At 40.4% G+C, this 15,896-nt stretch overlaps 1 long non-coding RNA gene across 4 annotated transcripts in view; it reads right to left on the bottom strand.

The window, feature by feature from the left end:
* The window catches only part of LOC107398327 (uncharacterized), a 54,916-nt gene that overhangs the window by 10,327 nt on the left and 28,693 nt on the right, over positions 1 to 15,896 (bottom strand). For all 4 annotated transcript variants that reach the window (XR_010333635.1, XR_010333633.1, XR_010333634.1 and 1 more), the window contains one exon: positions 12,133 to 12,382. This is a non-coding gene — a long non-coding RNA (uncharacterized LOC107398327). The remainder of the gene's footprint in view (positions 1 to 12,132; positions 12,383 to 15,896) is intronic.

Consider the following 15,896-nt stretch of genomic DNA (forward strand, 5'->3'; position numbering starts at 1 on the left):
GTTAATAAAAAAAAATTTTAAATACCGCGATCATCACATTCGCCCCCTGTCTTGCGTTGCTTCGTAGATGCAGCGTAAGACACCGCGTGTAGGTTTGCTGTCCTCTGGTTGGTGGTCGGAATGGTGGAATCACCAGATGGTGGATGCGCCCATAATGTCAGAAACGCTCGAATTGGTAGATACGCCTCGAGATTGGCCCTCATGAACTTCTTGCGGTTTTATTTTAGTCGTCTCGTCGGTGGTAGAATTTCAAATTTGTCATGTTGTATACACCTTTAATTTCGTTCGTCACTGGGTCGGCGATTTGGTATGTGTTTGGATGAGGCTTGGCGATTATTTTGTACGGACCACTGTACAAAGGCATGAACTTGGCGAATTGGTGGGTTCTGGTATCGGAAGTCACTTTGTTCTTCAGTAGGACCCAATCTTCAATTTCCAGTACGGTAACTTCACCCTTTTGGTTTTTCTGCCGTAAGTTCGCATGATGTCTCAAGTATTCGCGAGCCTTTTCATGAATTTCTTCTCTCGTGAGTGGCGGACGTACAGGCAGTAAACCCGATGTGACTGCATCTAGTGGGTTTGGTGGTGTTCTGCCGTACAGGATTTCATATGGAGAAAATCCGGTACTGATGTGTGGCACGTAGTTCAAACAATCTTCGATGTTGCTCAAATGGTTGACCCAACTGGTGTGGTTTTCTTTACAATACGCTCGGAAAATTCTCCCCAGCTCCCGCATTACGCGCTCGCTAGGGTTCGATTCTGGGTGACGAATCGACGAGAGCGTTGGTTGAATGTCGGCAGCTCTCAAACTATTCTGCCAAGTGTTCGAAATAAATTGTGTCCCGTGGTCGCTTAACACACATTTGGGTTTGATGTACCCAGAGAAATCCTCTATGAGACGTTTGGCAGCGATTTTGGCGGTGGCTTTTCTCAGTGGGTAAAGTTTGAGAAACTTGCTGAAGACGTCAATGACCACAAATACATAGGACGCCCCCAATCGTCCTGTTGGTAAAGGCCCATAGAAATCGACGCAAACTAGGTCTCCAATGTGGTCGTAAAGGATTGGCGTTAATGGACCCTGATGTGGACGGTTGGAACTTTTTGTCTTCTGACAAAGGTCACAACTTCGTAGACGTTTCTTAATTGTACGATACATGTTCGGCCAGTAGTACTCGCGCTTCATGGAATTGTACACTTTGGTTGCCCCGAAATGGCCCAGGAGTTGGTGATGGTAATCCACGAGCTTAATTACCAAACTCTCAGGTATGGCCAGGCAAACGTCGTTTGAATTTTGAGATCTGTGAACTAACACATTATTTGTGAAATTATATTGGGACCAAACCCGTTGAGTTCTCGCATCTGGAGCAGCTGCACCGGATTGTTTGTTGGCAATTATTTGACTCAAAACAGGATCATCTGATTGGTGTTGTTTGAGATCGGACATCAGTTGGAGAATTTCAGGTGTGTTGTTGACTTCAAACATTGCAACTATTGGTTGTTCACGTGGATATTCATAACTGGCTTCACCGTCGGACGGGTATCGTGACAGGATGTCGGCAATTACATTATCCTTTCCTTTTACCAACTCGATTTCGTAGTCGTACTGTCCTAGTATCAAAGTCCATCGAGTTAGGCGTTCACTGAGCAAACGACAACGGCTCAGAAATTTCAAAGCTTGGTGGTCGGTTCGGATGATGATTTTTGTGACTTGGATGTAGATTCGAAATTTGTGTAAGGCAAAAATGACGCCGAGTAATTCCTTTTCTGTAGTCGTGTAGTTGAGTTCGGGTCCTTTCAAAGAGCGACTTGCAAAAGCGATCACACCTCGCGAACCGTCTTCCTGAATTTGATACAATTCCGCCCCCAATCCGTAACCAGAACTGTCAGTTTGGACGTAGAATATTTTATTCAGGTCGGGGTAACGTAACAACACAGCTTCGAGGAACAGATCTTTCACACGATCGAAAGCTTCTTGTTCATTTCGTCCCCATCTCCATTTTTCACCCTTTCGAAGTAGTTTGTTTAAGTCTTGTGTGGCTGCACTGTATCGAGCACAAAATTTTCGATAAAAATTACAAAGTCCCAGGAAGGCTCGAACGTGTTTAGTTTTCTGGGGAACCGGAAAATTTCGGATGGCGCTGATTTTTTCCGGGTCGGCTTTGATACCGTTGATTGTGAGAATGTGCCCCAGAAATTTCACTTCCTTTTGTATGAAATTGGATTTTTCGAGATTTATCGTCATTCTAGCTTGCTTCAATTTTTCGAAAACTTGTCGGAGATGTTCTAAATGTTCGTTTAGCGTTTCGGAAGCCACTAACAAATCGTCGATATAATTCACGACGAATTCGCGAACTTCTGTTCCTAACACTACGTCCATTGCACGACTGAATGAACCCACAGCAGTTTTTAACCCGAAAGGTAGGACTTGGTATGTGTAACTGCGACCGTTGTACAGAAAGGCGGTGTACTGTCTACTTTCTGGCGAAAGTGGGATTTGCCAGTACGACGATCTCAAATCAATGGTGGACATGTAGCGAATTCCGTGAAATCGACGTAATAATTCGTCAGCAGCGGGTGGTGACTCACAATCGGCGATCATTTTGGAATTGATCATTCGGGCGTCGAGGCAAATTCTCACCGTTCCATCTTTCTTTTTCACTACCGTCATGGGACTTGCGTAAGGTGACGCCTCACGTTTTATTACCCCCAAGTCTAACATTTCCTGAATTGTGGCGTCGACGGCAGGACGTAGAGCAAAAGGTACTGGGTACGGTCGTTTCAAGAAGGGAGTCTTGTCGTGTAGTTTTATTTCGTGAGTGTATTTGTGTGTTAGCCCTGGACGCGAACTAAAGATACATCTGTACTCTTGCAGCAGGTGTATTAATTTCCGTTTCTCGGCCTCAGGAATTTTTAATGGGTCCACCTTGGCTTGTAGGGCACTGGGTGACTCTAAGTGTTGCTTTTTGTTACAAGTCGTGATCGGCGCCGAATGATTGACTTCGATGTGACCAACAAGATCTTCCACATAATCCTCCGGTTCCGGTGGTATCTCCGTGGTTTTTCTAAACGGAAAACTGTGGTGCTTCTCCCCGTTTCTCAAAAGGATTTCGTTGTTATCGAAATCGATGACCGCGCGTTGTTCATTTAGCCAGTCTGCTCCCAAAATGGTTGGCTTGATTAAATTTTTAACGACAAGCGCCACGACGGGGTAGAGATGTTCGTCGATTTTGATTTCCAGGTAACACTGAATAACAACCTGGCAACTTCGCTGGCCGATGGCTCCACGAAGATGGATTGAGGTAACCGGTAATGTGGGCGGTTTGTTTCCGGTCTCGATCAACTTGGACCAAACTTCTTCGGAAATACAGCTGACTTCACTTCCGGTGTCCAAAAGCGCGGTGACTGATTGTTGTTGAGAGATTTGGATCTTAATCTCCGGCACGACCCTTTGTATGTTGTTGTTACCTGCGGCAGCGGATTTAATTATAGAAAAAACATTTAACTTAACCTGGGATGCTCGCGGTCGAGCATCGTTTTCCCCTTCTGTTGACTGTGACGAAGTTGAACGTTTACGTTTCTCTCCCGTCCTCAATTGTTGGTTCCTGCTGTCGCTTTGTGGGCCGTGCTGCTGGCCGGAGTACTTTAGGCCCCGTCCTGTACTCCGCCCCCGTTTCCCGAATTCTTGGAGTTTCGTGATGTTTCACCCTGCGCTCTCGAACTTGTGTTGTTGCGGTTGTCGTTGGGGTTGTTTTTGCGCCAGTGATTGTTGCTGTTGTTTCCGTTGTTATTGTGCCAACGGTTGTTGCTGGTGCTGGGTTGGTTGTTGCGCCATTGTTGTTCGTCACTTGAGCGTTTTGGGAAACCATTTCCACGATTTGCAGGAGCCGCAGGACGAGTTACTTCGTGGCGGTCAATGTTTGGCCGCGGGCGCTTTGGCTCGTTACGCCGCTGGTGGTCTGTTGCGCGGGGTCGTTCCCTGGGAGCGATGTTGGTTTTCTCTCCCGGATTTTGTCCCGGAATTTCTTGAGCTGCCAGGAATTCGGCGGCATCCGTGGTGGTACAGATTTTCTCTAATACCCACAACGACTGTATTCTTTCGGGGAAGTGACGCAGTAATTCATCCAGCAACACTTCCTCCGATAAAGGTGTTGTTAACATGTTCGCCATGTCGACGTAATAAGCAAAATGCGACAGCATCGTGCCCCTGGTTTCGTCATAGCGGCCTGTAGCGATTTGAAATCTGATGTCCCGTTGACGCTTGGCCGACCAGTAGGTCCGGAGAAAGTCCCGTCGAAAGTCCTCGTAACCACGCCACTTCTTCTGGAATATTCCCGTCCAATGTTTGGCATTGCCTTTCAAGCAATCCATGGCGACTCCCAAAAGACGCTGCGAGTCGAGCCCGAAAAAACGTCCATATTCTTCAATGGCTCGTAAGAATTTCACCGGATTTTGCCTTTTCAGGCCTTCGAAAGATGGTCGTTCAGGAGCTGGGAGTGGGCGATCCAGCAAGCTCCGGAGTACTCCGGAAATTGCGGCCACATTGTCTGTTGTGATTGGCATAGGTGGTGAGGCCATCACTGCTCCCGAAGTCGCTGATGTGGTCGAACTTCCCGGCTCTTGCACAAGAGGGCTCGCAAGAGGGGCTGGTTCCGGAGCTACCGGAATTTCCGGGTCGGGTTCTGGCGAAGTCGTCCCGTCGCTAGGTAGTGGAGTGACTTGCCAACCATCGACATCAGCGGCGGCGCTGGTACTTGGACGTACCTGAAGGATGGCTTGCGGTCTTTGAACCGCTGTCGACGTCGATGGCGCCGCGAAGTTTGGCACATTCCTTGGTTGTTGGGAGTTTAACCAACGAACGAACCACGTCGGCATTTCTTGCGGTGGGGCTCCGGCGTTTCCGGTGTTCCTGTTGTTTTCCATGTCGACAACCTTCAATCTCGGGTATCGAACGATCAAATAAATTGGAGTCCTAGAAATTTTAATAACACAGCAGTATCTTATTTACGGCAATTTTCCCCTCGGAAATGACACTTTATGACTTTGAATCCTGGTCACGGCACCAATAAAAATGTAGTGAGACCGTGATTGATGATGGTTGATCGATGTTTAAATGATTTACAACTTATTTTAATTGATTTATTTAATTAATCTTGAATTTTACTTTTGTTTTCTTTTTTCGAAATGGTTTGGCTCGTCTAGTTAATTGATACGCTACATGATCATTTCACTTACCTACGTTGTGTTGTTTTGATGTACGAAGTCACTCTTATAATGATATCGTAATTTGATCTTAATTCTTATCAGAAAGGGTTCCGGATTTATCCGTAACGCAAGTCCGGATTCAAAGTAGTGTCAAAACGCATGGGAGAAGAAATTTAAACCACAAGTTTCCTCCAAAGTTATTTATTACAAGAATAATGAATATTCCGTTGGATGGATTACAATAATCAATGGTTATGAAAGTTTGATCAAATTTGGCCAATTGTTATTTGTTTTTGTATAGTAATGTCGTCAAAACATATCTCAGAGTCGTAACCACAATTCGTTTGAAATTCCAAGTAAATAGTTTCGAAGTTGCTGAGTGATACGAAAAAGTTTTATTGATATGATATGACGTTAATATTTAACATGAATTAATTTAATTCGATAATGTCCAAATAAATTAACCTACGTTTCAGATGATATTGTTCGAACTCATAGGATCTAGGCAATTGACAACGCGTTTCTAAATTACTTGTACCAAAGGCGGATTATAACATGCTCGCGGAATCTTTGATACGTGCATCGCATTGAATTTTGCGCCCTAGTGCCGAAATTCCGTCTCCGGTAAAAGTCAGGTGATCAACACCTAGAATGAATTTCGAATAAAACCCGGACATACAAGCTTTTACAAATCAATCTGAATAAATGTAGAAGTAATTTCTCTCTAAAGTTTTCCGTCCACGAGCTTTGACAAAGACTTGTGCAGAACTTTGCCATGTCGCGATATCAGTTTATTACAGATAATCACGGATGATTATGTCTGCTCGATCGTCCGTAGTAGCCTGCAAGTACGTGGAAGTACTTGCCGTTGGGACGGGAATTACAACGTCCATTCTAAGTACAACGGGCGGAAACTACGACCTGCCACCGCGTCTTAGACCTTGTTAAAGTTGGGGAAGAGCGTCCCCGGGGACTACGACTCTTCCCATGAAGATGGCCAACTCACGAGCCTGTAATTTCTGATCTGGACGCAAAAGAGAAACACTCTTTTGCTTTATCGCCTAACGCGTTGCGGAAGAGAAATCGTTCTACTCTAAACCTATCCTTAACTAGCAACAAATCCTTCTATTTCGTAATATTTTGGTGTATGCAACCTTAAATTATCTGTGTACAACAGTTTGAATAGCACCGTGGGTTTTGGATTTAGACTTTTGTTGTAGTTGAATATTTGTTTGATGCCGTTTCACTCAAATTTGTCGTAACAGATTTAGAAGTTAGAAGCAAAGAATATAAAGAACTTTTAATATTGTAATTTAAAGGTGGGATGGTTGAATTGAAAAATATGAAATTGTTTGTTGCGAGTTATTTTAAGTTGAAAATGATTTATTTAAAATTTATATAGCTGACGTAAGACGAAGCACAAGAATTTAAATAATTACTGGTCTTTTCGGCATTTCCGATGCTTAATAACTTGGTGGTTACGAGAGAATTTATGAAATGAATGATAATGATCACTATTTCGAAATGACTTAAATGATTTAATATTATAATATTAAATGAATAAAAAATTAATTAATCCTTTTGAGGGCCTACCTAGAAATTTTAATCCTCCTAACGCAGGGGGTTAGCTGCTTCCCAGGTGTTGTAGTTCGCAGCACTACCTAATCGAACGAACACTAAACTTGTCTCGTTTTTAACTTACTCACTAATCACTAACGCTATCACTTAATTCAAGAATTTAAATTAATTTAATTTAAAATTACGCTTAAATGCACTTAGTACAATTTAGACGCACTAAAAGGTAAACGAAGATGTTTTTTAAATTTATAAAAATTTAAAAGGGCAACACGACAATCGACTACCTCGAAAGACCGTCAAAAATCGAATCCCTCCTAAAGTCAAGGGCTCATCTTGCGTAAGCTACACTAACTCGCTTACCCCACTACCCTTGTTAAGTAGTTTCCACATATGCGAAATTTTGCAAATTTGACTCTTATGATGTCTTGGCATTTGATCAAACCTTGTTTAACTTTCTAAATATTATTATTAATTAACAGCTGGGGTGTTTTCCGATTAACAATTTCATTATAATTAAACATTAAATTTGGTAATCGTCGATCTGAACTGAATACAATACAAGAACGCTATGGAATTTCCCCAAATATCCTGAAAGAGAAATTAAACTCCAAAATTGGTTGTTGTCAGGTCTGAAGTTGTTTTTGGGAACACAATGAAATGAATTTTGTGTAACAACAAATTTTGTTTGTTTAAATAACACAGAAAATATAAGGAAGAACCCCGTGAGGAAACTGTAATTTTGGTCGTACTACCCCTTGTTAGATGTCGCCCCCAGTACTACACCGGTACTATTTTAACATTTCCGCGTTTTTCTCCAATTTCCTTAGGGATTTTCCTGTCTACTTTCCTCTTAGGATTATGTTAGTAACGGGCAGCAATCGTGTCATGCAATTTTTTTGCTTACAATAATTTAATTAAATAGAATGATTTATACATCCGAATTTCGACGGCTGCGCCTTAAATATTAGGGTTAAATTTTACATCAAAATGTTCAGAAAAATTTCGCGTGTTTTTCTAAACTACTGGTTTCGTGATCTGATGTTGATTTAACAAAGAAAACGTTAATTTCGCTGCAATTTCTTATAAGGAATGCACATGTGTGCTTGTAATTTGATATTCTTTTAAAAAGCTCTGTTCTGTAACGAATTTGTCAACACCCCCTATTCAAGCGGCACTTGACCAACGTCGTTTTGGCTATACTAATCTAGTTAACAGACATGAATTTCAATCGACCAATTCGTTCTTGAAGTTTTGCAACAATTTGTTAACAATTACGCCGAATAAAATAAATTATTCAATTTTATTTGATGACTGGAGTACACTGCATAAAGACTCAACTTTTTGGTACGAAACGTTACGGGAATTTTTGAATAAGATGAAATTTTGATTCTTTCTCGAGTTGTTTACTGATCATCAACGTGCCTTAAATTGGCTCATAAATTCCTTTCTTTTTGAAACGTGACTAGTTAATTTCTAAACAAAATTTTGGATTTAATTTTAGGTTTATCAATAAATTTTGGCTATTTTAAACGAAAGTAAATTAATTATGCTTTTGTGAGAAAATCATTGGATTAGCTGGGCGACTGTGGTGCAGAGCCAGGCCGTCGCCAACCCCCATATCTTTGCATATCCACTTGTTAAAACACATGGCCTTTCGACCACCCAATTTGGCGATTTATAACGTTTTTAACAGTTCTTGGAAAGTTTCGTGGGAACGATAATTTTCTAAACATTTTAATGCTAACAAAGGAATAAATAAGTTAAATTAAAATTTGTTGCAACTTTTGAATTGAAGTTGAATTAATATTGTCAAAGAACTAAACGTTTAAACTGACTCCGAATATTTTGCGCTGGTTAATAAAAAAAAATTTTAAATACCGCGATCATCACAGTACGTAAAGGCGCTAAATTGTAAACGTAAGAGCACATCCTAATAAAAGGAAATAAATACATTTTGTTTTGAGAGAAAAAGAGATAAACTAAGTGTGAAACATAACTTCAAACTGTAGCGTTGAATCCTTAGATGACTTATTTCTTAAATTATAAAAAATAAACGAAAATATTTAATTTATCTCTAAAAATTTCTGGTTAACTGAGTTTGTTTATAAAGTCCCGAAAAACACTGTTAATAAAAATCATGGCCACTGCAAATCCAGTAGGATTTGCGCACGTCCACTATGACTAGAAAATACACAAATTTGGTGATTTTTGGAGAAATTATGTCCATTTTCGGTCAAAAACGTGCTGAAAGTCACAAAAAAGGTAAATACAATTTTAAAATTGTAGAATCAACTTATACGCCCGGTATCTTTTGATGAAATCTGGTGAAAAATTAGAGAATTAAATTGAAAAAAAGTGGAAGAAAATATTTTCTCGAGCTAATTCGCCGACTTTTGAACTGAATGTATTTGCGTTTTAGGTGAATTATTGCAATTATATAGTTTGTAATGTTGATTTATTTAAAAAGTTTGTGTAAAAATATCTGTAAAAGACGGTCAGTACCTAGGGTCCGGTGGCCCAGTGGTATAAGCGCCACTTACGACGGGGGAGGTCGGGTGTTCGAACCCGGATCAGGGTAACAATTTTTCTATGAAAAAAAAAATGTAGAAAAGGTAAGTGAAACAACACGTAAACAAAAATAAGAAAATAATGCGGCAAAAGGTAAAAGTATGTAAATGCGCCAAATTGTAAACGTAAGAGCACATTCTAATCAAGGTACAAAATACTTTTTGACTTGAGAGAAAAAAAGATGAACGTAAAGTGAAGTACTGTGTGGTCACTATGTTTAATGTAATAAAGAAAGTATGTTTCTATCTATGAAATGTAATGTTGCTTGCTTCAAAAATTTTTTCATTCTCATTATTATTCGTGGGCCACTCTGTATAAATACAAAGCGTCTCTTTTTAACCAAATGATTCTTCAGGAGTCTGTCGCTTGAATTAGAGACAAGCAGCCGGGGGCGCCTAGCTGGGAAACAAACATGTTTGTAACTTCGCTGGAGCAAGTGCATTAACATCCAAATTAAATTTCGCCTCAAATAGCACCGTCAATAAGTTTAAAAGACCCAAGTAATTCTTAGTCACTTTAGCTGATTCTGTGGACTCGACGAAAGAATCGTTGTTGAAGATCTGGAGGCATTTGTAGTAAGTTGGTAATTGCCCCATTCAAGTGCAGAATTCGTCTCATCAGAATCGCAGAAAGGGAGTTTCGATCTCGAGATAAGTAGCTAAAGCTGTTCCACATGCAAACGCAAATCCCCTGCGATCTGAACGAATTACGGCTTCCAGCGTCCGCCAATGACGGCGGATAATCTTGTAACGTCTTGTAATTTCGGCGGAAAAATCTGTACTCGTCGATAAACATTTTTCCGTGCCGTTGGCCGACGGAGGGGCTTCCGCTCCCCGGCAATGTCGGCCTTCGTTAGCTTTAGAACACACGCGAAAACAATCAGCTAACAACAGATAATTCCCGTGGGATTAATCGGCGAGTGCTCCCAACGACCGCATTACCAGTAAAAATGGCCCTCAGCCTTAACTAGCCAGGGGACGGCCCTTAAACGCCCCATTTGGTCGCGCAAACGTCTCAACCGGCGGCCTGCAGTCGATAATTCGTTTCCAGTTTTCGCACGAAACAGCAAAAAATTTTAAAGGAAACGACGCGGACGTCTTTGCGGCGAAATAAATCATACTGTTGGGGTCTTTTTTCACGATCGGCTCTGCACCAGACTGTGGCACACGCTCGATTTCAGCTGGAACGGCTTCAATTTTTGGAAACCGGCTAACCGTGAGCGAGCAACGGGAAACCAATCGAGGGAAGAACTTCGTTTTATTTGGAAAAGTGTGAGATACAGAGAACAATACGCAATTACCGACGCTATGTCAGCATGTCAGATGCAAGATAACAGCGAATTTGTGCACCTAATAGCACTTTTTAGACGCACATTAAACCGACTTGCCCATTAAACAATAAAAACGACACTCTCCTGCCTCATTAGCTTGCATTCTCGTCCCGCAAGGACAACATCTAAACAAATAATATTATTAAGAGCGAAATAATCGACTTTCCCACCCCTTTGTCGAAAAATAAGTAATTTACTACATTTTGAAGCCCGGTTCTATGTTTATAAAATTAAAGTTTATGGGCTTTTCTGAATCAAATAAATAGTAAAATGGTACTAAATTGCAACAGAACGAAATATTAGCGAAGCTGGTGCATGGTAATGTCGCGTTTTGTTTTAGTTAAAAATTTAACAAATCGTGTTTGGGGCCAATTTGGGGCGGTTATAATCCTCGTAACAGGAATTTTATAACTTGGTAGTAAAATAAATCACATCCATTGCAGTCCTTTTTCACAAGCGGCTGCGGCACATGCTCGATTTCAGACGGAGCAACTTCAATTTTTAGCAACCATCTAAGCGTGATCTAGCGAAACCGATCAAGAGCCGGCGTTTTTATTCCCTGCTAAGTGGCGATATCCAGAAGCCAAAAATTACGTCGGGTCGGTAATGAAATGTGAACGCAGATTCATCATTTCTTCCGAGTTCGTTTGGCGGGCCACTGCTTCCCCGATTCAATTTCCCAACATCTGCGCTTTATTGATATTAATTTTATGTGTTCGTCGGGCTTGCATCGGTAGCTTTTTACCCACATTTATTATTTACTTTGCTGTTTATTCCAAACTTGGTCGACTTGTTTTGCTCTAAATAAGTAATCACTTTCTAAAAGCTTTCGCCAAAAACGCCATCTTGGTATGTGGCGAGACTGCATTATTTAATCTGAGTTTTAAACTGAACACTGGGTTACACTTATCACCGACGCCTATTGTTATGGCTTACCCCACTGGTGTACCTCGTAATTGGATCAACTTCTTTGTTAACTCCAAGTTGAGAACGCAACTTCCAAGACTTGCAATTTATCAGCATTACACCAGGCGTTGTCTTAATTATTATTCAAAATCGCGGACAATAAATTAAATAAAAGTGCAAGCGCAACTTTCAAGAGCTGTACAAAAAGCACCTTTGTGGCAGATTGTGCTCTTTAGTCCATTTTATGAATGAATATGCACAGTAAAATCTCACGGATCGACACTACGTTACGGTTATGGCTCCGGATTCCGGCGGCAATTGCTTCCCAAGACAGCACCAGTAGTAAAATTTCCATTGCGAGACCGGGAGATTTAGTTGGTGGCCGTAGATCAAGGCCTTAAAGCGCGGCGGCGAAATGAAGCGAAAGGGCCGTTGCTCTTTCCCTCTGTCGATACCAGGTGACACTTTGTCAATTCGCGAATGCATCTTATAAATACGGCCAGTCGATGGGAACTGATTACGTTCCAAATGAAGCAAGCGGTACTCACCATGGGATAATGTCAAGATCACAGTTCACATGGCTGGAACATTCGGGCGAAATCTGGGCGTCGAGACGCGTCAACTCAAGAACTTCCGTTACAAGTTGTTAGATCTTGTCTTTCCCGTTCTAATTCGTGAGGTGGAAGAAGACGAGGTGCGCTCTCCCCTTGCCAGATTGTAATCGTCCTGGTCCTGCATAATAAAATATCGCCAGTACGATTTTTCCCCCATTAGGGATTCTTGTATCAGCTCCAAGACCTGCAATGGAATTTGATAGTTTAATTACATGCAAGGAGCACGTTTTTTGCTCGATTTATCTCGAGATTTAATTGATCCAAGAACAGCCGAAGACGCTTATTGGATTCATTCCACATCTCTCATTCCGCTCAGACCATAATTAATTATTAAGGAACGGAAGACAAGTCTAAAATTCCTTGAAAAAATTTCATTTCAAATTAAATATTTTTGAAACTGAACCGTCTCACAAAATAAATTTACTACGTAATGGGATATCTTTCGCCCTGTCCCTTTAATATTGCGTCTCGAAGCACCCCCCAGCCGGGATTAAATTAAATGATCAATCTTCTCTTGCCTCTGCATAAAGTCCGGCGGCTAAGTGGGCTATTCAAAAGATTGGATAAATAGGTCAGTTTTTCAGCGTCCGCTTCCGGGTTTGGGCAAACGTAATCCAGCATCAACAAGTGCTTTTTAAACAATTTCTTCGAAAATAAAAAGAAACGTAATTGCGATTTTTATCTCGGAAGATGGGGTATCGCGTTTCTGAACGTTGCGATAAATTGTGTGGATTGTAGTGTATGCTGAGTGAGCCCTAGCCCCAACCGCTGGGGTTGGCAGGGTAGTCTCTCTCATACATATTTTCGTACGTGCCTCCGAAGCCGAAAGGAACAAATTGTGAGTATGTTCGTGCACGTGAATGTTAAACACGTATTAATTCAAGCGATAAGGTCTCTGATGACTTTCTGTAATGACAGTTTTTGTTGGCGATGAGATGTAAGCTTTACGGGATCCGGGCCCAAGATTGCATCGATAATTGTCTCGCTGCTAATGAGGTTTACGTTCTGCACCTATTGAATTAATGCGTTCCACCTTATCGTCATATTGACTGTAATTTAAATTACACAGCTTTTTCCTAATTATTGGAACAAGTCGGATAAATTGAGGTGCTGGAAAAACGACAAAAACGGCGGAGCGAGATGAGATGCGTGTCTCGCGTTAATTCCGTCGAATTACTCAGATACCGAGGAAAGGCTGTTAATTGTGCACAAATGAAATTCCCTTCAATTACCCCGAAATTAAACTATGTCATGATTAGTAACAACTGCACTTTGGATGAGTGGATTTCCTAATTTCTCTTAACGGGTTTCTTTAATCAAACTACCAAATAAGGGTAAATAGACAGCAGCTGACGAATGCGAATTTTATTTAGCTTCGACACATTAAGCCTCCAGTCTTCTGTGCCAGCGACAAGAACACAAAAGCAGCGTATAAATAGTGTGTTCACACAAGAGAATTGTTCAAATCTAATTATTTTTTTTATTTTACTTATTCTCATCATAAATGGTGAAAAAACAAAACCTTCAAGACTTGAAGGTATGGAGATTGTGGTATAGATTCTAATCGTATATTAGACCACTAAATATTCTTTGGGCATCATATATAGAAATATTGACTGAAAGTAGAAATTACAATCAACAAACTGTATTTTTTATTTATTATTGTTTAAAATTACATATTATCAGAAAGGAGAAAAATAAAAACAAGAGTACTTCAATATTTATTGAGATTAATTATAGCAGTCTACGTTAATAAAATTAAGTTTTTGTGGAAATAACTAGGGTGCCATTAAAAAAAACATTTGTGGTACGTAGGTACCATTTTATCTTTCACAATTTTGTTTAGTTTTGCATTTTTTGTGCACCCCGTATGCACACACATATTCGAAGATACAGATGCAACAGGGCTTTTGGGATTAGATTAAGCTCGTGTTGAGGATTTGCAAATATTATTTTGTGATATAATTTGCCGCTGGGAATCGTATGTCTGAATTAGGTGTAACGACGTTATTGCACCTAAATCAAAACTTGTCAGCATTATAAAGTTCATAAAAGTTAATTTTCAAAAGTTTAAGTATGTCCGTATTCAACTTTACTATTTCATAAATCACCAGAATGACTGAAATAAACAGGGAAAAAAGTCCACAGTGTGTGTACATTTCACATCACCATTTGGTGCCGTTTGTTTGAAACAAATTCCGTTTAATAAATGAAATTTGAGATGATTTTAACTTTTTTAATATGTAATATAATATAAAATCATCTTTGATGTTATTTCGTCTTTTTCATTTAACTTTGTATCGGAGTATTGGAAAATCGCAGGCCCATTATTATTAATTTTATTTAAGGAAGTATTGGCAAATAGATATGGAATGGATGAGCGCAATTTATTTAACTCAGTGAAGATAATGTCAGAGCAAAATAAATGCCGGGGCTGTATACCCTTTATTGATACAGAGTAAATCCAATAAGACGCGACAGTTATTGCTCCGCCACCATGGCACAAAAAGTCTAGTTAGAAAATGAGGAAAGAAAAGAGCGCCGAACAGAGGCAACAATTAAGCCCCAACTCAATCGTTAATTGAAACAGAGCCTCAAACGGTGTGTAAAAATACTGATCCGGAACTGAATTAATCACGGATTTAGTATTAGCAATTGGCAATCATTAGAACGGTTGCGGTAATTCCCCCACGGGATGATTTCGATATCGTATGTTGTTTATCGGTAAAGTGGGTGGCTACATTATCGACCGCGTTACTCGACCGCGAACGTTAATTAACGCGACCGCAACGCGTCACCGCTCGTTGCAAGGAAATGCATTGGCACGTCATAAAATTAGTGCACACCACTAACTACACCGATGAGAAAAATTAATTGCGACAGTTTCCATTGCTAAGGATAAAGCAGTGGCCTCTCACAAAGATCCAAGCAAGCACACCGACGCCGCATAACCGAAAAAAACGCGCCTCAAAAGCGTCGAGCTTTCTGTGGGTTGTAATTTGAAAAGAATGTTTTAATTAAATTTTTTGTGACAGAAGTACTTAGTACACCTGAAATACTAAATGCTCGGGGCTAAAAGCAATCCTCGGGTTATTGTGTTCAAGGTAAATAACTCTCATGTGTGGTTTGCAAACCCGACAATATTTGCGGCCTGTAATTAATTAGAAAAATTAGGTTTACTTCAAAAGAAATTAAGCTGAGGATGTTGGAGGTCACGCACATGTGGAAATACGGCTCTTTGCTTGCTAAAGGGAACGGTTAAATGTGGCAGGTGTGAACTTGGAGTAGCTTTTTGTGCGGAATTGCTTTATGTTTAATTAGCGACAAAGTTCAGCTTTTCAAAAGCTAAGGCAAGTTTAACGTCAATTTAATATGCACATGCCGCCGAAAAATCAAATAACAAAGTTTCTAAAAAACGAAATAAATGGTGGAGGTATTTTTGCGGAAAAAAGCTCTCTAGGTACAGTACAATTTTTATTAAAATAAGCGTTTACAATTAGCTACCATCACTGACTGCCTATTACAAGAATGATTTTTCTAGGAACTGTAGAGTGATAGGCGAATATAACTTGAAGGATTAAGGTCGTAAAACGCTCAAAGTCAACAAGAGGGGAGTTTATTTTTGGTTAGTGTACCTCACTCTATAGATATATCTGGCTTAGTTTGTCTGGAGCAATTTAAAGTTGGGCGCGAGGCGT

The sequence above is a fragment of the Tribolium castaneum genome, chromosome 3, assembly GCF_031307605.1.
Source record: "Tribolium castaneum strain GA2 chromosome 3, icTriCast1.1, whole genome shotgun sequence".
NCBI lineage: Eukaryota > Metazoa > Arthropoda > Insecta > Coleoptera > Tenebrionidae > Tribolium > Tribolium castaneum.